Consider the following 20,225-nt stretch of genomic DNA (forward strand, 5'->3'; position numbering starts at 1 on the left):
CTAAACGATTTCGTCGTTCCTTCCTTCCTGCGCGTGGATCATCCTCCTACCCCTCCGCTCCCGCTCATCGCGCGCACAACCACCACCGCCGCCCCCACGCCGTCGCCGCCGCCCGAACTGTCGGCCACACCGAAAGTGATCGCGATCGAACGAGGACGGCGCGGCGCGGCGCGGTGCGCGCGTGCGAGACGAAAGAGAGAGAGATATGTATATAGGCGGAGACAGAGGCGGGACGGGGGGAACGAGAGAGAGATGATCGAGCGGACAGGATCGAGAGCGCGCCGCGACTTTTCGCGCTTGCCGCGCGCGCGAGATTCGCGTCTCATCCGCGGATGTCCGGATGTTCGCGCGGCAACGCGATGACGACGACGACGACGATCGTTCAGAGAAGCGGTACAACGCGACGAGACGGCGACGACGGCAACGGCAACGACGAAATCCTTTGCACCTTGACTGGGGGCGCCGCGAGCGAGCAGTCACCGCAGCAGGCTCCTTCCCCGTCGCATGCCGTGTGCGAGCGAACCGACCAACCCCTAAAACGTCACGTCACGACTGTGCGACTCCGTCGCGGAGAAGGCGCCGCGCCTGCCCCCGCGCGCCCCGCACGCCGGCCCGGTACGCCGCCGCGAGGCCGCACGAAAATGTACGAAAAGCCGGCGATCGTCGCCGTCGCCGTCGCCGTCGCCGTCGCCGCCGCCGCTACTGCGAGGCCGCGAGGCGAGAGAGGAGCGGGCGCGTACCGCGCGCGCGAGAGGGAGAAAACGCGCGCACCGCCACGCCGGCCTCCGGACAACGCGACGACGACGACGACGGCGGCGGCGGCGGCGGCGGCGGCGTCGAGGGGGAAAAGGATAAGAAACGCGGGAAAGGGAGAGAAGAAGATCGGCGACGGGCGCGATTCAGCGACACGCGGCCCGAGAGAAAGACGGGACGGAAGGCGAAAGGGGAAGGGGACTTTTTTTTCATACTCTTGGGATACATCTCTAATCAATAATACACGTTTAGAAGACGAATAGGGTGCGCGAGCGGCAGCACCAAGGAGGAAAGGAAATGAGAAATGAAAAATAGCGCGACGTGTATGTGTGCGTGTGCGTGTGTGTGTGTGGGGCCGATGATAGGTTCCGCAAGCCGCCGCCGCCGCCGTCGTCGCCGCGTGTGCGATAAGATGAAGAGGTGTGTGCCGACACACGAAATGAGACGGTGAGGCGCGCCAGGTGACCAGAAGGGAAGAGAGAGAGAGAGGGAGAAAGAGAGAAATGAAGCGACGTAATCCATTCCTTATGTTCGCGTAATGAATCGACGAGAAGTCTGGCGGCTAACGATATATGCACGCAAACGCACGGTCGCGGATTAGAATACCGAGGATTGAAGTCGCCGAGGATAATTTCGGCCAGTTTTCGGCTTTTGTTATGCTAATCGCGTTCACGTTTCCGCCGTCGCCGCCGCCGCCGCTGTTGTGAATGAACGGCAAGATGTATGTTCTCGCGCTCGTTTCTAACATTCGAGTTTACATGAAATTATACGTCGATACTTCACGAATCTCGCACGCACGAAACAATATTCTCTCGCTAAGAAAAGCGATTACTCGATTTTCAGCTTTCTTCTTTTGAGCAACGGTTATCTTTGTCTAGAATATTTTCTTAATAATAATCTAGAAATACGCTTATCATTGACTTGAAACAAGTGATATTTACTCAAAATAAATGTTTATGTGCACACAGAAAAATGGATATTTGAATTAAGTGAATATCACTTATTTCCAATATTTCACAGGTTCATACATCCGCAAATCTATCATAAATTCACGAGTGTCATTTATTCAAAAATATATTTTTATTCCAAGTAATTTATTACTTTGAGAATATTAACTTATAAATTTCGAGAATATAAAACTTGAAATAAAAGTTAACTTGTTTATTATTCTGACCTTTTTTCGATACAATTTTTCTAAAATTTGTGACGAGTATATTTTAAAAGAATTATCAAGAAAATATCGTTTGTTAAAAACAATTGTTATTTACGAGAAGGAAGAAGGTAAACTCGAGTAAACGCTCTTCTTAACTAAAAGAATTGATATTCTGTATAAATAGTAAATAAATATTTTAAAAATATTTGTATGTGCTATAAAAAATTGTGTACGATTGAATTTACTATATAAAAATATTTTACTTTACCCACCCATACTTAACAATATTTAAAATAAACTTGTGTGTACACACATAAACATGAATTTAAATTAAGTAATAATGATTATTTCAAATGTTTCACAAGTTTATATATCTGCAAATCTATCACAAGTTCGTCATAAGAATCAAATGCAAAATATATTCTGGATCCTAGTAATATATTAACTTCAGTCGAGAATATTAAATTAAAATAAAAATTCAATTTGCTTATTAGTCTTTGATACAATTTTATAATATTCTTCGAAAGAGTATTAATTCTAAGATTTGTAATGAGCATATTTCGAGACAGTTATAAAAAAAAAAACTATTCTTCGTTAAAGATAGTATTTTTCGTTAAAGAAATCGTTACTTGTGGCAAGAAAATAAAAGATAAATCTTTCCTCAACAATGGAATTGATATTTTTTTTATGTATAATTACAATGATGAAACATCACCGGAAAGAAACAATGTTATTTAACTCCCTTATTACGAAAACGGAGCGGAATCGAGGCTATCGATCGTCGATCGTGCGTCAATCGTGACGCGAAGCTCCGAGATTAATTCAAGGATTGAAGCCCCGGCATAATGGATACAATTTTCTGTGACACACAGGTATAAAAAATGTACCTTCGTCGCGTAACTAGTGACACGGATAAATATGAATAATCACTCTCGTCTTGGAAATGCTCCGGTTTCCATCCCTGAATTACGCCTGAGAATGTAATTCTGAAGCAGATCTTGGATCGCTCTAACGATCATTTTTATACGGATTTTTATACGACTTTGGGATTAAAATTTCACCGAGGAAGAATTCACTCGGACGTCCAATTAGCGCGAGGAAAAGAGGAGATGCGGATTGTGTCACGCGATTATTCCTCAAGGCGAATGAAAATTCGCAAAAATAAGTGTCACCGAAGTAAAAATAAACGTACGAAGTAGGAAAAATCGCCGAGCGAACGTAATTGGGCTGCGAGCTTGCGAGTTTGCGAGGTAAGAAATCGGAATAGAAGGCCGATTACCGTACCGCCAATTTCCGTGATGTATGGAGCTATCGTTAGCGTAAACTGCGGACGGCTCTAACGAGGCGAGATTTACTTTAGAGCTGTATACGCTCGAACGCAGGCCAGGGAGTTAATTACCTTGTGGGGGGTCTGTCAGAGAGTCGCTCTCACGTGTGCGTCGCCTTCCCGGTGTCGTCTCGCCGATTTCAAACCACCATCCTCCAACTTCTGGGTTCCGTCTGCGGTCTGACGGCCTTCCGGTCCCTTTCCTCCACGCCGGCTGTCACTCTGTGGCACGCGGTTCGCAGTTAAATATCATCGTTCACCGACGACGCGCGGTACCAATTGACTGAATCCCGGCGGTGCCCTCGTTATCGCCGTTTGTCTGAAAACCATCCGTTTCTTTCTCTGCGTCTACTGCAAGGATCTTACTTGTACGAGAAAGAGAGAGAAAGAGAGAGACAGAGTAGCGCGCGTCCGAACCGATTTACCCCCTCATTACTGGCGGCGATGGTTGCACACCGTGCACATGTGCGTACGCATGCATCCATCCACCCTCCCTCTCACTCGTTCGTTCGTTCGCTCGCGCGCGCGATGCACTCAACGTGCGCGCCAACACATACGCGAGAAGACACCACTTTTTCTCTCTCTCTCTCTCTCTCTCTCTTTCTCTCAATCTTTCTCTCTTTCTTCCTATCACGCAAAGCACACATACGCACATGTACGTATACGCGCGCACTCTTACGCGCACACGTTGCCACGAGCTGCACTGCCGCGATCGCCCAAGAGCGAAATCTCATCCGGCTGTCTCGGTGCTCTCGAGAGAAGCGCACCGACCGAATATCTTGTGACACTCGCGGGAAGAACACGATCGAAAGCGAACGATGAACGAGAGATCGCTTTCTCGCTCCCCTTCTCTCTCTCTCTCTCTCTCTCTATCTCTTCCGCCCGCCGCTGCCGCCGGCCTCGTTTCAACCGCGAAATACGAAATGCGAACCGCGGAAACGAAACGATAACGATCGACGGCACGGATGGACACGTCTGGAACGTACGATGAACGGGTTACCTACCCACGTGTGCTAGGCACCAATCGACGAAGGAAGGAGCGAGTGCACGTCCGTCCTTTTACACCCCACGACCGAAACAACGATCCCCGGTGCTAGTTCGAGGTCGGATGGACGAGGGCACGATAGGCATAATCACTGTCGCGGCATCGCACGCGGGGAGCAGCTGCCGATTCGCGACGGCAGTGACCGGCTCGGGAGTTTTAAAAGCGAGATGAGAGCCGCGCGCGCGGTGGCAAATTGAAAATGGAAAAAAGGGGGGAAAAGAGGAGAGAAAGAGAGAGAGAGAGCAGGGGGAGAGAGAGAGAGAAAGAGAGAGAGGCAGAGAGGAGGAGGAGGAAGAAAGAATGAGAGAGGGAAACAGAGGGAACGAGGAGGAGCCGGAAGAAAAAAAAGGAGAGAGAGAGAGAGAAAGAGAGAGACGTGCGTAACGTAAACCGGCGGCGTTACAGTGACACCACGAGCCGACGAAGCACCAAGTACGGGCTGCTGTTCCCGAGCCTGGTTAGGACTAGCATGCGGGGGGAAGGCTCCCGCTTTGCCCGCCGTTATTCTTTATCGGAGCATGAGACATCTGTCGTAATAAGTGCGGACTAAAAAATAGTGCGTACGCAGAGAGAGAGAGCGTGAGAGTCGAAGGCGCGCGAGAACGAGAGAGCCGGCCACGGGCGCCATGGTGGGAGAGGTTGATGCTTGCGGCCGCGGCGGCTGTTTCTCTCCCCGTGTACCCCGCAATCTTGGTGGTCTTCCCTCTGCCACACACACACACACACACACACACACACATACTCTCTATCTCTCTCTCTCCGCCGCCGCCGCCGGCGCGCTCTACCCCGCCGTAATCAGTTCATGAGACGAAAATGCGCGTAGCCGCCGCGAGCCGAGTCCGGTCGCGAGAGCTGTAAAAATGTTGGATACGCTCGAGGAGCCGATGAGAGAACGAGAGAAGAAGGAGAAGGCGCACGATCGCACAGGACCGCTGCGCGTCTTTCCTCGAAGCACTCGAGAGAAAGACTCTCGACGAACGTCTCTCGATATGTATTGAGATTTAATTTTGCTCCAGAACCGAGAACCGAGAATCGAGATCTTTCGAATTCCACGCACGCTTTGAAGCTCGATCTTCGGCTTTGATTTACGAGCTGTGGAAGGCAAGGGACGGATGGATGAGATTCGCGCCTCGCGAATGTTGTCTCGAGGCGAGAGATCGACGGGAAGCGGCGGAAGGGGGACGGGGGGAGGGGGCGCCGGTTTCGGCGCTCGCGGCGGATGCGACAGGAGGAACGAAACCGTAAAATGGTTCCTGCATGTTTCGACTGAGATCGATAAACGGGGATCCGCTCCGCCGTTTCCCCGATAATTATGTACCCCTCGTTCGTTAACATTAACGAAGCAAAAACGCGTTGACTCGCTCTCGCTCGTTCGCTCGCGGATGCGCGCGAGTACGTATCCTTGCCGCGGCACGCGCGCCGTCCTGCTCCTGCTAAACTCACAGTAGCACCCAGAGCTATTACCCTCCCCTCTCTCCGTCTCTCTTTCTCTCTTTCTGCCGCGAGCCGTGCACCACCGTAGGCGACCCCACTCGATTCGCCCCTCAAAAAATCATTACGCCCTTCCACGGGCTGCGCATGAACGCGGTTTTAATTCGCTACTAGAAAAGTAAAATGTAAACGGTGGTGGGCTCGAGGGCCCGTCAAGGGGCGGGTGGTGGCTGGTGGCGGGCTTCGGGAGGATGAGAAAAAGGCGGATAGAGAGCGAGAAAAGTCGCGGGGGCGCGCGCGCGCGGGGGCGGCCACGCGGGCTGGCGCGCGGAGACGGCGACGGTACGAGAGGCGGGAGGGAGGGAGGGGGGTGATTGGGTGGTTGGGCGGCTGTGCCGGACGACGGGGTGGGAGACGAAGTTTCGCGGACGTGGTCGAGGACGAGGCGGCGAGCGAGTGTACGAGGAATGAAGCGACTGCGAGAGCGCGACGTAGGACAGATCCTTTTTCCTCCGACTAGCGACTAGCAGGAGGAGAAATATGACGGCGGGAGAGGAGATGGGGCGCGGTAGAGAGATGGAGGGGCTGGAGGTGGAGGCGAGAGGAGGATATACTGCGCCCCTACTTCTCTAGGGGTTCCATTGTAATATTTATTGATTGGATTCCTAGGAGCCCAGGCTGTGAGGGCTGTGGCACCTATGCTTGGACTAGATTGCGTACGAACGCTCGCGACGTTCCTCCGCCGATCGAGTCGCCACTTTTTCCACTACGCTTTTTCCTTCGTCTCTTTTATCTGTGTTTTTTTTCCTCCCTTTTTTTCCACGCGTTACCTATCGACATTCTCCACCATATCTCTCTCTCTCTTTCTCTCTATGATCCACGTGGTCACAGATTTGCGTAAATGCCTGTAGCACATTCCGAGCGAGTGACACGTGCCCTCGTAATTGCGATTGCGATAAAAAAAAAAAAAAAAACAATCGCACATTAGTTACAAATTAATTACAGTGCGAGCGGTTGAGAAATTTCGAATCTAAATGAGGTAATCATCGAGGAGAACGATTCGCATCGAAATCGCTCCGTGAAAATCTTGTCGATGGAAAATGAAAATGATTCGGAAAGAATAGCGGGGGAAATGATAAGTTGAATCGATAAGTATTAATTCTTCATTACGAGTTACATAATTTGCGATACCCGGCGAGAAATGAAAAGTTGTATTAACGATTAACAATGGTAATCTCGAAACGACGTGCGAGAATACAGTACGTGAGAGCTACAACTCCAAGTTTGGCTATCTATGTATGTTCTCGCGGCAAAATATTTATGCGCAGATTTTGCCAAAACGAGTTTCACGAGAAGAATTTAACTTGTCCCCGTTTCGCTCTAAATGTTATTTCGGCGCACAGACCGATGCGAAACCGTCGACCCGTTTAATAACACGATTTTAGCGGGCGAACATCAAATCGCGCATATTAGGAACGCAAACTCTCCAGGATCGCAAAATTATCGTTCCCCGACGACGAAGCGCGAAACACGGTATATGCATAGGACACGGCAGAAACGACGGAACTTACTTTCACTGGCCTTCCGTACACGCATTCGATGGTTTCGCATATACATAGAACGACTAGTCCGATCACGTGACGCTGCGCCTCGCTTGCAGGCTCGCGTCTGCATCAACGAGAAGCAGCAGGTGTCCAAAAGCAGAGGTGACCACACCGCGAGAAGGCGAAAGAGAGAGATAGAGTATTGCGTGTGTATGTTTATATACATGTGTATGTGTGTGTGTGTGTGTGCATGTGTATGGACACGTGTTTGCGAGAGAGAGAGAGAGAAGAGACGAAGGCGAAGAACGCGCGAACGGTGCGGAACTGGTAATCCTTGATCTTACGTGACGTAATAAATCCTCACCAAATACGGGAGTTGCGTTAAATGCAGAATATCTCACGGACTTGTGGCTAACCCCGAAGAACACAATCGCGCCGAAGATTTACAACCTCGCGTAATTGATTTTAATGAACGCGCGCGCGCTTCTCGCAGATTTGGCGGATTCTCAAGTATGCTCGCGAAGGTGAATGCATATACACGCGCGTATAATTTATTAATTGTCCCGAATTTACGAAATTTGTTCGCGCATAATATTATAACTGCCTGTAATTGATTTCGCGTGTCTTACGTTGAAAAATAGAAGCATTTAATATTTCACGGTCTTCAATTTTTACGCTGAGAAAAAAATTTGTTGAAAAACTAAAATATTTAATCCGGAGTGCGATCAGCTAAACGTCAAGTTGATTCAACAATTATCTAGTTGCACGAAAAAAAAGGGAATAGTTCATTCATGCCAACCATTCACATTTTTTACTCAAAAATTATATAAACCAACTCGATATCTAATTGCATGCATCGGATTAAATAATTTAGTTTTTCGACAATTGTTTTTATGGAGATAAGTGGGTGAGCGGAACGTGTCTGAGAATAACAGGTCTGATGTCGATTTAAAGATTGATCACTAGAAAGTCCAGAAAATGTTGGCCAGTAATTTCGCGCTGTTATTTTTTTCTTTTTTTTTTTTTCTTATAAACTCAAAGTCCGCGTCCATATATTCACAGACGCATCGCTGTAGAGTCGGGAAGAAACGCTTTGTAACGTAACATTGTACGCGTTCGAGTGGATGCTTGGATTGCAACCAGAAGCGGCTGCACCACGTAATCGTCCGAATCGATCTTTCTTACACACGCCCTATCTCCTTCATACGCACGGACGAATCCCCATCGTCTTGCCGTCTGCTTACCATTACGTATATGACGTTACGTATACGGATTACCTCAGTGAGAAAATAAAACAGCAATAGCTTTCGTACGAACGGACAGCCTCGCGCGGCGTAGAGAATAATTTCAAATAATTTTTTTTTTTTAAGTTGCCATAAATGCTAAAAATGGGGCGTTCAAAATTATTACGTGTCGCACGTATAAAAGAACTTAATACGAGGATATTTCTGGAATAGTGCTAGCGATAGTAACTACTATAATTACTATGCACGAATTCTGTAACACATTCTTCATTTAGAGTGGAACCTATTCTTGCATGACCTCTTTTTGTGTTTAAAGTTATCTAAATAACTGAGGCTCGTCCAAAATCTGACAAAATTATGTTAAAATATGTATGTATACTTCTCCCTCACACATACACACACACACACAAACACACACACATAGAATATGAAAAAGAAATATCGAAGAAATATACGATATTTTCAATCGTCGACTCAAGAATTAATCACATTGATCATTAGCATTTCTAGGTCACCTGTTCGATATGAAACACAAAAAAAAAACTATTCCGAGAATCATATAGTGTCATTTAATTATGATAGACAGCGGATCGCGCTAATGAATACGACGTACCACGCGGCACGAAGTCCAAAATGGCCCCCTCTCTCCCCGCCCCCCCATTGGTGGCTTGGAAACGTCGTTAGCGGTACGCACCTGCCGGTTAAAGTGCCGCCTACCAACGGCAAGACCGGCGTTTTCCGGGATTCGTGGTGATCGACGGCAACTGTGCACGGCGATAAATCGCCGCGTTTAGGGAAGCGACGCGGCCGCCCGGTCCCAAATGCACTTTGCACACGCGAAGTAACAAAAGACGGTGAGGTGAGGCATCGGGGGCAGCATACACGTTTGATCGCTACGCGCGACGTACCTTCCCCATTCTTTCGTCTATCCTTCTCCGGTCCCCGACTCGCCTCGGCCCGACTGCCCTCACTGAGACCCTCGTCTCTCTCTCTCTCTCTCTCTCTCTCTCTCTCTCTCTCTCTCTCTCTCTCTCTCTCTCTCTCTCTCTCTCTCTCTCTCTCTCTCTCTCTCTCTCTCTCTCTCTTTCTCCTTCCTACAACCTCTCTTTCTCCTTCTGCCACCGTCGTCCCCTCTGCGCGAACCGGTACCCTTTCCTCTTCCCCTGCACTCGCAAACATTTGGTGGCCGTTGACCTCAAGCGGGCTAATCCGTCGACAGCCAAACAACCAATTATTTCTCTTCAACGGTACGCTTCGCCATGGCCGACATAGCGTTAAACGTGGGAATGCCCGAGGTACCCGACGAATCAGGTGAAAAAAAAACCTCAGTCGATTGCATCGGCGACGATGCACGACGCTCCGGCTTCGATTAAATTCAATTTCTTTCGTTTGTTTCGTAGACGGATATATAATTTGGAAAAAATATCAATCGAAAACCGAATCTAATACGAACCGTCGGGAATGTCTGAGCTTATGGGAAGAACTTTGTAGAATTTAATCGACTTGCAGAGTCGTTATAATTAATCCTTGCTGCTACAAAGCATTCTTAAAAATTGCTTCTAAGATAATTGTCACTTTAGGCCTGTGGTCATTTATGACACATTACAATATCGTGCATAGCTCTCGAAAAAAATAAGAGCTCTACGATTTTAGCACTCCAGAAATTATAAAGATGAATTTATCATAATTAGTCAATGATTCTTGCCTGTACATCAGTGAAGTACAATTAAGGAATTAAGTGGAGCATACGATTAAATAGATACAGGCGAATCTTTTGCATGAATTGTCCGATTAGCCAAAAAAAAAAAAAAAAACAAACGTCGATATTGCCGTGATGGGACCACTTTGTGCGAGGAATTTTACTTTCCTTTCACACGCCACTTTTGGAGCCGCGGGAAGGGCTCGCGTCGAGAACCTTTTACCGTCTGGCCAATACTAGATACGCGCTACTTCATGCGAGGCTAGTGCCACCGCTATACCTCGCATCTATTCCTACGCTATCTTGTACTACTGCGATTCCGCCGTTCCAACCAAGCGGGATTGAAACCAGAGTGAACTCATCGTCCGGATGAGTCCGGATTTCGAAGTTACGGGCAAAAGTCATGTTCTATTTTTATTCCCGCGCGACGATAAAAATGCGACCGAATTGGCACAGAGAACATCTTTTTGCACCTATAAATCGAAAATCGAACTTGCCGAAATCACGATGTTATCTTAAATTATCTCAAGTAGCTACGGACACGCTCGCGACTAAAAATCGTCGCAGAATTCTCTTTCGTTTGTTCTCGATCATTACTTTTGATTATTTCGGTTATTCTCAGCGAAAACGATCGTTATTAATAAAAAAAAACTACTTTTAATGTGTGAGCACAAACGTTTTGTTTTTTTTTTTTTTTTACGACGGATCACGCACGGCGTTTTCGCGTTTGACAGATTTAAAATTAACATTGGAATCCCGACGTTTTCATAGTTGCACGGCGAAATTTTGCTATCAAAGCAATTCGTGCATATCATCGTGCGGAGAGGTGATTTGAACGCAGGACAACGACTGCGTTCGCATGCATCTGATCCAACAGGTTTGGACGCCGAGCATTCACACAACGAGCAACAGATAAACGCGAAATCTCGAACGGTCGGCGAGACGCGCGAAGGATACGTTCCCCTGCTTCTAATTGTCGAATATACTTTCTAAATTTTTTGGAGTGGAATTCCACTCAAAAAGTGTGAAAATCCTGCCACTCTATCAAAACTGGCAGGATTTTCACACTTTTAGAGTGGAATTCCACTCCAAAGAATTTAGAGAGTATGTCTCGAACGGGAATACGCATGACGAAATTGGTCGGCGATAAAGACCGGATTGGAAAACAATCGGTTCGCGTCGATTATCGATCCCCAAATCATTTCTGCACACGTCTGCGTCTCGGGCCGACCTACTTTCCGACGATATTCCGCACGATTAATTGAGGCGCGATGATCCACGAATATTTCCGTCGGCGCTTAAAAATACTGAAAACAGGTCAGCGGCTATATTTTTAATTGTAGCGCAGACAGTCGGCTGCATCGAGTTTGCATCGCGAGATACATATACATGAGGCGTATACGTGTACATATAGATATACACATGTTTACGACAGCGGGTTATAAACGGATCGTAGTAAAGAATTGAGGATGCGCCGGTGGCATTTTTTTTAGACGAGCGCTCTCGTCGTCGACCGTGATGCCGCCTGCACTCGATACGTTTCTTCTCGCTTCGAGACAGATGTATGATCTGGCGCTTTTTTCGTTCTTTTTTTTTCCTTTCTTCTCCGCGAAACTAGACGCACCTGTAGCAATTTATTTACGCACTTGCGAACATATTTCGCGCGCGTACATGGCCGCGCGCGGAGCATCGATTGCGGGATAAAAAAGATCCACATTCCGAGCGAGTGTATTTGCGCCAACTAAAATAGGATTCCAGACAGAAGGAAACTCAACATCGAAATACAGAGATTAACGTCAGCTGTATCCATCTTTCGAGGTGCACGAGCGATTTTTAAAACGGATCCTGCGGGATCTCGATTACGCGGAATATAGCTGGGGCTTTAAAAAAAAAAAAAACACACAAAACGGTCGATCTTCTAATCTAGATATTTGTCTGAGAGACAACCTTTCACCGTGTAAAAGTGAAATTATTGGCTATCGAAAAAAAATATCGATATATCGAACCATCGCAATGACAACCGCGGGTGCGCTTATTTTAACTGGCCGTATTAATTTCCGATATGGGACGCGCAAAAAAATGCCTAATATCGCGATATGTGGAAAATTGCGAGCTTGCAGGGGAAAAAAAGCTCACAATTGCTTTTTTACATCCGTTTATTTTTCCTCGCTTGAAATATTAAAAAAAAAAAAAAAATCCTATGTTTCCACATCGAAGCGGCTTTCAATTTTTCAACGCTGGACCGTGACCTTGGATCGATCTTCCGAATAAAGCGCAGCTCTATTCTCCGCAGTATCGCGAGTGAAGATCGATATTTCTGGATGATTCGAGTTTCAACGATTCTTTCTCCATCCGTCGTCGATCAAGTTATCATCGGGCGCGTCAATTACAGTGACCGCGAAATATCGTGTAACATGCGATAGCTCCCGTATGGAGTGCCATCGACAACTGCACGATGAGATTCGCGATCTTCGATCGCCACGATAAAAAGGCGGCTGCAACCTGCAGAAAGAAATCGGGGCCGCGTGTGTTTTCTGTTTTTTTTCTCTCTCTCTCTCTCTCTTTTTTTCCCACAACAGCCTATTTCTGGGAGCCGCCTAATTCATACGCCCGGGACACACTCTAGCAACGCAATATAAACGCGCGCACGCACACACACGCGCGCGCGAGCGCGCGCGTTGGCGTCCGCGCCCGTAGCCGCGTGCACATTTTTTTCGCTCGCGTCCGCGGATGTGGGCGTACGCGTGTGCATGTGCACATGCGCGCGTGTAATGCACGAAACAAAGAACCGTCGTCGTCCGAAGGAAGGAACCTCGCACGCATAAATACTCGGCCGCGCGCGCGCGCGCGCGCGCGTATACCCTCGTCGCGGTAACTTACTCTCTCCGCCGGATTCTCGGATATGATTCGTCACGATCAGCTGACGTGCGCATTTCAAGTGGCTTAAATAAAATGACGCTCCTTCTAGCCGCTTTCACAATGGGCGCATCGCGCTCGCATTTTTTTTTTCTTTCTTCGGCCTTTCTAAGCGATCGACTCTGCAACCGCCCCGGGATCGACTGCGTCCCCGCGCGCGTACGTACGCACAACGCGAAGCGGAGACTCTTCTTTCCTCGTTGCGCTTCGTTTCAGAATCGTGACTTTTCGAGTTGCAATGGAGGAAATAATGCCAATTGCTATCGCGTGAGATAAGTTTGATAATTTGATAACCATTGGAACGTTGCAATTTTAATATCGATGCCGCGATGCGATAGCGATTACGTATTGAAATACGCGATTTTCGTAAAAGCGCAATAGAGATAAATGTAACGATAAAAAAATAATTGTCCCAAACAATTATATAAAAATAATTAAGATACTTAATTATCTCAATAACATTGAATTGAGTTTTATGGGAAATCAAGTTTTTGCAAGATCGTGCAAACGGAAATTTCTAAAAATGTTACAACTATAAAACCAGCAAAGATGAGAGATCGATACCGCGCGCGATATCGCCGCGGAAAGGATTAATATTTAATCTATTCATGTATTCGTGGATTATTTCTGAGCGAGAAGTAACGTAGTTAATATTGTGCGATGGAACGATAGTAACGAAAATCAAAGGCATATGGCTCTTATTCTCTCTCTCTCTCTCTTTCTCTCTCTGCCTCCTTCCTATGTACTATGTGTTCCTTTTCTTCGCATACGTAAAAACAGAAATATGTGTATTAACATTAACGTTAATATATTACGTATTAATAAATGTATAATAGCATATTAATCATAGTGATACAGGGTGTGTTTGTGAAGCCGCGCGCGACGCGATATTCTATTAATATAAAAAAATAATAATTGCGGTTCTAGTAGCACTTTACATAATTCCGGAGTCCTTTATAAAAATAAAAGTATTTCGCATTTTTTTATATTGAAAAAAAGAAAAATGAAAAAATGTGCCAGTTTCGCGAATCTAGCATGATACCTCCTCCCTTTAAAATACAGCAAATATCATTCGTTTTAACATGAGTTTTAGTTAGTACTATTCAAGTTCTATCATTGATTGTGTAATTTGAAAACAAAATTCAACCAATTACAATTTTTTTTTTTTTACGGTTTATGTATCAAACGCGGCACGGTACGTGGAGAAAAAGCGACATCCCGATGATCTATCGCAATTCTAGAGATTTCTAGATAATTATCTCTAATTCTAATGGAGTTCTATATTCTGAAATCAATTTTAAATATAATTTCGATGACTGCATATTTTTAAATAATTTTTTAATATCTGAAATCGGCACGATGTTTGGAGAAAAAGCGTGCCGTGTTTAATATTTGAAACGTAAAAAAATGATAATTGTGCGATTTTTGTTTTCAAATTACAATGATAGAACTCGAGTAGTGTTAATTGAAATTAACACCAAAAATAACAAATTTTTTGCGTTTTCCTGTACTTTAGATAGAAGATATCTAGATTCACGAAATAGCATATTTTATTTTTGTTTTCTGATGCAAAAAAAATGCGAAGCTCTTTTATTTTTATAAGAAACTCCGAAATTGCAGAAAATACTACCGGGACTGTAATTACTTTTTTTTTTATATTAATAGAATGTCGTGTCAACTTTACAGATCCGTAGCATACCGCGTTACAACGAACTAATCGTTTCCAAGTTTCTCTTCATACGCAGTCATGAGAGCCTTTAAGACGCGATTTGTTAAATCTCGCACCTGCGACCTTCCTCTTCCCAAGGTACGCAACGCACGGAGTCGACCGTGCGAATTTTAACGCGCAGCATGCAAAACGTGGCGTGGCCGCATAATCGCCGCGCACCTGAATTCAATACGTGTGATGTGCACACACACACGCGCGCACGCACGCACGCACTTACACGCGCGCGCGCGCACGCACACACACACACACACACACACACACACACACATTATATAGGTACATTATATACGTATACATACACACATATATATTATATATGCGATATATATACGCGCGCAATTCAATCGTGCGTCTTGTATTGATGCGCGCGGGAATTTATTCGATTGACTTGCGCTGACCGGGTCGCTGAATGAATTCGCTTTGTTAATTTTATCGAACTCGCGCGCTCTTATCCGCGCGTTTTCCATGAGCGCACTCTCTCTTTCTCTCGCATCGATCGCTATCGATCGTCGAGCGCGGAGACGCGAGCGTTCCGCGCATTTAGAATGTTTAAATTTAATAGGATACGCGATATATCGCGCGATAATCTCCTCAAGTGTATCCCTGGCTTGGGCTATCGGGTATATCGTATGTAATGCTAAAACGGGTTTTCGCGGAGATAAATCAACGGAGATCAGCGCGCGAGCACGTTTTTCTAGCAACGGAGAGTTAAATCAATGTTAATAGTACGGCAATTAGCGCGAGCAATATTTGAAACGTATAAAAGTTTGCGATTTTCTTATTATTGTTTTTTTTCTACCGTTTTTCGCACACTCGGGCGACAAAATTTTTTTCCTCTATTCGATACCGCCGGATATCGTTACCTGCCTAACGTCAAGGCCAAATAATCAGTGTCAAAAATATACGCGACGGTGTCGAAGCATCATTACTGACGTGTCAGTTTGTAACGTGAACGGCGATTTCCCAACCGAGACGCGTTCGTTCGTTCGTTCGTTCGTCCGTTCGTTTCGAGCGAGCGTCCGTTGCGCCTAAATAACGCGTCCGCTTGTCGGGGTCTAATTTCGCAGATAACGCGTGACTCGCCGCGAACGTAATCTAGTTACTAGGCGTACAATCTAATCGACCGATTCGTATTATGTGTATGCATACCTGCACGTACAAACTACACTTCTATTCGTAGAATCGCATCTACGAATCACATCCCGCCCGCGCGATAAAGTTATGCTTTTAAATGTTACGAAGCCAAGTCCGCGGATGCGTTACGCAACTCTCTAGCCTAAATATCCTCGCATTAATTCGACTATCTGTTCTCGTCGTGTTAACGCCTCTACACACGCGCGATAAAACTTCCTGTGTCGCCGACGATACTCTTGTGACGATTCTGCGAAATATGATTTGCAATAAAATGAAAAGTGCCCTGAATATGCAGCTAACGCGATAGGTGTATCGTGGAAAATGTGCTCTAATGTAGTACGGAGAGTAATTGAATATTAGTCTTTTACGAATTTTATTCCGAGACGAGCTTTCCTTAAAGACAATTTGATCAGTCCGTCGTCCTTTTTACCGTAATTTTCAATTTTTTATTATCCCATTTCTCTCTCTCTCTCTCTCTCTCTCTCTCTCTCTCTCTCTCTCTCTCTTTTATAATTCAAGAAAGGTAAAAATTATTCATTTGCGTCCCACGGGCGGAATATATCTCGAAATATATTCATCACACTCAAAAATTTATCCTATTTTTTTTTTTTTTTAAGAATATTTTTATCATTATATCACGTTATTTTTCTATTATTTTACGATTAGAATATTTTTACAAAGAAATTTTGCAAAACCGCATTATCGTCTTTTTTCGCATCTCTCGAAGGGATCGATTTCTATGTGCATAGAGCCGCGTTGGAAAGCAAGGACGAAAAGATCGTGCACGGCCATTTTACGATGTCGGACGATTCTCGGGAGCGGAGAATCGAAGGACTGAAGGAGCAAAGAGAAGAACGGGAATAACGGGCGAGATTCAGCGTCCGTTATGGTTCAAGGAGAACACACCGTTACCGGATACATCCCTTTTCTCTCGTGCAGGTGCTTCCAAGAAAATTAACTGGCCGTCGCCGCTCTAATTGCCCCAACGTCTTAACGTTACCGCGCAAATATGCGATCAGACAAACTGCGTTATCAATTAATAAGGGTTAGCGGTCGTTTCGATAACAATCCGAATCGAACCGAACAGTCGGGTGCACCGGAGGAGTTTCTTTTTTTTTTTAATTACTCTAATGAAATGCCAATACTCCAAAAATGGAGAAATTAAATTCGTACGGAGACACGAGCTGTATTTCGAGAGAGCGCGATGATTAATACGCAATTCCCGTCCGCGTTTCTATTGCAATAGCGTCGTTTGTTTAATAACGCTCGCCGACGAAGTAGAAATTGGGAAGATTAGATGACCGATAAGCGAAATTATCCTATTTCGTGCAAGCTTCGGGGCAATAAACCGATCTTTAAAGAATTAATCGAGTACGAAAACGCGCACGGCTACTCGCACACATATTTACATAAGAAGATTTCACGAGGGAAAAGAAAAGAAAAAAAATCTAGTCGGAGCAGAAAGACCGAACACAACAGCAGCCTCGATTCTTACGACTTTTTTTTTCTCCTTCTAATCGGATTTACCAAATTCTTACGGTTCTCGTAATCGGATAGGTGTAATTGAGAGAGCGAGAGAAGCGGAGGGAGGTATCATCGTTATACGCGCGCGACGTCACGTGTGCTATCGTAAATCGCGCGTTGAATTGTTCATGCGAGCTAAAATTACTGGACTCGAGCGTTTGCGCGGTGTCGAGGGTCGGACGGGTGACGGGATCTAATCGTGGGAACAATGTAGTTTCTCGCGATCGACGAAACGTCAGCCAACAAAGGGGATTAGGTGGGCGCGAGCCGCAGCTTTGTCCGAGGCCATCCTTGAGAATCCGCTTCTGCACGCCCCGACGGGTGTGTGTGCGCGCGCGGAAAGTTTCTACAATATACGCCGCACGCGCGCGCGTACGACGCGCATACGTAGCGCGGCGGCTAAATTTTTCAGAAACGTACGCTGCATCATTTCGTGCTTCTTACCCCGCTCAGAGAAATGTCAACCGAACGTTTAGTTAAATGGCGATTCGAATGAATTTTGTAGTTGCTGGTATCAAAAACCTAGTTATATTTAACGAACCGTTTGGTTACAGTTGTATAAAAGCAATTGTTTGACCAAAACAACTGCATATTTAGTAATTAAAATATAACTATAATATAAAATTCATTTGGTCACTATTTAACTAAACGTTTGTTTTGTCTCACCAAATATCTCTCTCGGTTCATTGCATCCATGGAAAAGTTATGTTTAAATTGATAAAATCTTTTCTTTAAGTCGGTTTTTTTTTAAGTTGAAGTAAACATATCTTGGAGGAAAATAAAAATTTACTAAATTTCAAGAAATGACATTGTTAGTCTTTCTCTAAAGTAAATAAATTATTTACCTAGATTAAACAAATAACTTTTCACTTCAAAAAAAGTACTGATAGAAATGTAAGAAATAATTTAGTTGTTCTGATTTCGAAAATATATTTCCTAGATTAAAAAAAGAAAAATTTGCGTTGCAAAACTATTTCTTTAATTCTGATAAAAGGAACGACAAACAAATTTTTTCAAACCAAAGAAATTTTTTTCGTACTGTATAGCAACGCATGAGTTTCTCTGATTCTAACAAATATATTTTGAGACTCGAAAAAAGTTTTCTCTGTGTGCAAATATTGCGCAACAATGATTTCGTGAATCGACAAAAATTTTGCAATAATTGCGCTAAGACGATAATAACGCAACAGTTTTGTCGAAATAAAATTTCTAAGTAATGTTTGCCAAAAAAATAGACAAATCTAAGTTTTAGGTATAGATATTTTACAATTATTTCAAAAACCTTTGATTCTTTATTTAAAATATTACCATGCGGAATATGTAATATTTTATTTAGGAAAAATTATGCATTTTTGTAAGCATGTATACAAAAACATATTTCTAAGTATTTTATACATAATAGGGCTAAAATAATTTTTCCAATTATCAAACAATTTTTTTCTAAATTCAATTTTGCTCACATACTATTAAAATGATTCACCACATCGTTATAATTTCGCTGAAATACTATTTCGAAATTAATTACGCAAACTTACAGTTATCAATACTTTGGAAAATATCATTACTTTAACATCTTTTTGCAACTGCATCTACGTAATTGCAAATTGTAACTTTGTGCAAGATTTCGTCATATAATTTAATATTTTTTATCAGAGCCGCTCGCCTCTATCCCCCCTCCCCCCCTCCCTTCGCCCCTCTTTCTTTCTTTTCCGTTCTCTCGTCTATATCAGCCGCTGTGTCGCTTTCTCGCGATTTTTCTTCGTCTTTCTCTTTCACTCGCTGACGTTTCGGTGTGTACTCTCAGAATCTATTTATACCTAGGTTCACTGGTGTTTTCAAGTTGCTGCACAGCCGTGCAACAAGCTTAACCTGCGGTCTCTCGTAAAAATAGGGAGCGGGCGGGCCGATATACGGACGCGGCGCGAAGGGAAGCGCGATTTGAAGAAATTCTCCGCGCGACCGCAGGTGCGTGCGAAAAATATCATCTATGAATAGCAATTGTCCGCCTCTCAATATTTATACCACGTGCTTAATATTTGCGACACGTGGTCTCTCCCGACTCTCGTGCATCGTAAACGCGTAAATAAAAGAGAAAGGAAATATATGTATATTTATATATACATGCGAAACGCGGGACGTCGTGCGTAAACTCGCGGGCGCTGAAATCTTGCACCCCAAAAAAATACGTAATCGCCCGCGGTTAGTGAAGAACAAAAATAAAAATAAAATCTGTCTCTCTCTCTCTCTCTCTCTCTCTCTCTCGCTGCCTCTTTTTCGCTCCTCTTGCGCGCGCACGCGGCGCTGTAACGTGACGAAATCGGGTATGTAAAAAAAATTAAAAAAAAAAAACAAAAAAGGAAACGAGGAAAAAACGATTACTCCCACGCGGCGGCAGCCCCGCGCCAGACGAGGTGCGGTGCGGCGTGGAAAACGAGAGTGAACGCGTAGAGAGTCGAGTCGAGCGCGCGTACACGCGGCGCGGCGGCGACCGTGGCACGGTCGCGGCACGGCCCCGGAGCGACGCACGACAAACGAAGGCGCGAGCGCCTCTCGCGGCACTGAGAAAGAGAGAGAGAGAGAGAGAAAGAGAGCGAGCGAGTGAGCAATGGATTACGTCATGTGCCAGGCACTCTCTAACGTCTGGCATTATCTTCGTCTAGCGCGAGTCTAGCCGCGCCAGTCCAAACGGTACTAACGCCGCGCGCTACCGCCACCGCCACCGCCAC

At 45.3% G+C, this 20,225-nt stretch overlaps 1 protein-coding gene across 13 annotated transcripts in view; it reads right to left on the reverse strand.

Annotated features, from left to right (window-relative positions):
- The window catches only part of LOC105194137 (broad-complex core protein), a 59,874-nt gene that overhangs the window by 37,269 nt on the left and 2,380 nt on the right, over positions 1-20,225 (reverse strand). For 2 of the 13 annotated variants that reach the window (XM_026138259.2, XM_039454754.1), the window contains exon 1: positions 449-704. The exons of 1 other annotated variant lie outside the window; for it this stretch is intronic. The gene's annotated coding sequence lies outside the window, so the exon portion shown is untranslated. 10 more of the 13 variants (XM_026138269.2, XM_026138268.2, XM_026138266.2 and 7 more) reach the window with 10 other exon arrangements.

Source organism: Solenopsis invicta, chromosome 11 (genome assembly GCF_016802725.1).
Source record: "Solenopsis invicta isolate M01_SB chromosome 11, UNIL_Sinv_3.0, whole genome shotgun sequence".
Taxonomy (NCBI): Eukaryota; Metazoa; Arthropoda; class Insecta; order Hymenoptera; family Formicidae; genus Solenopsis; species Solenopsis invicta.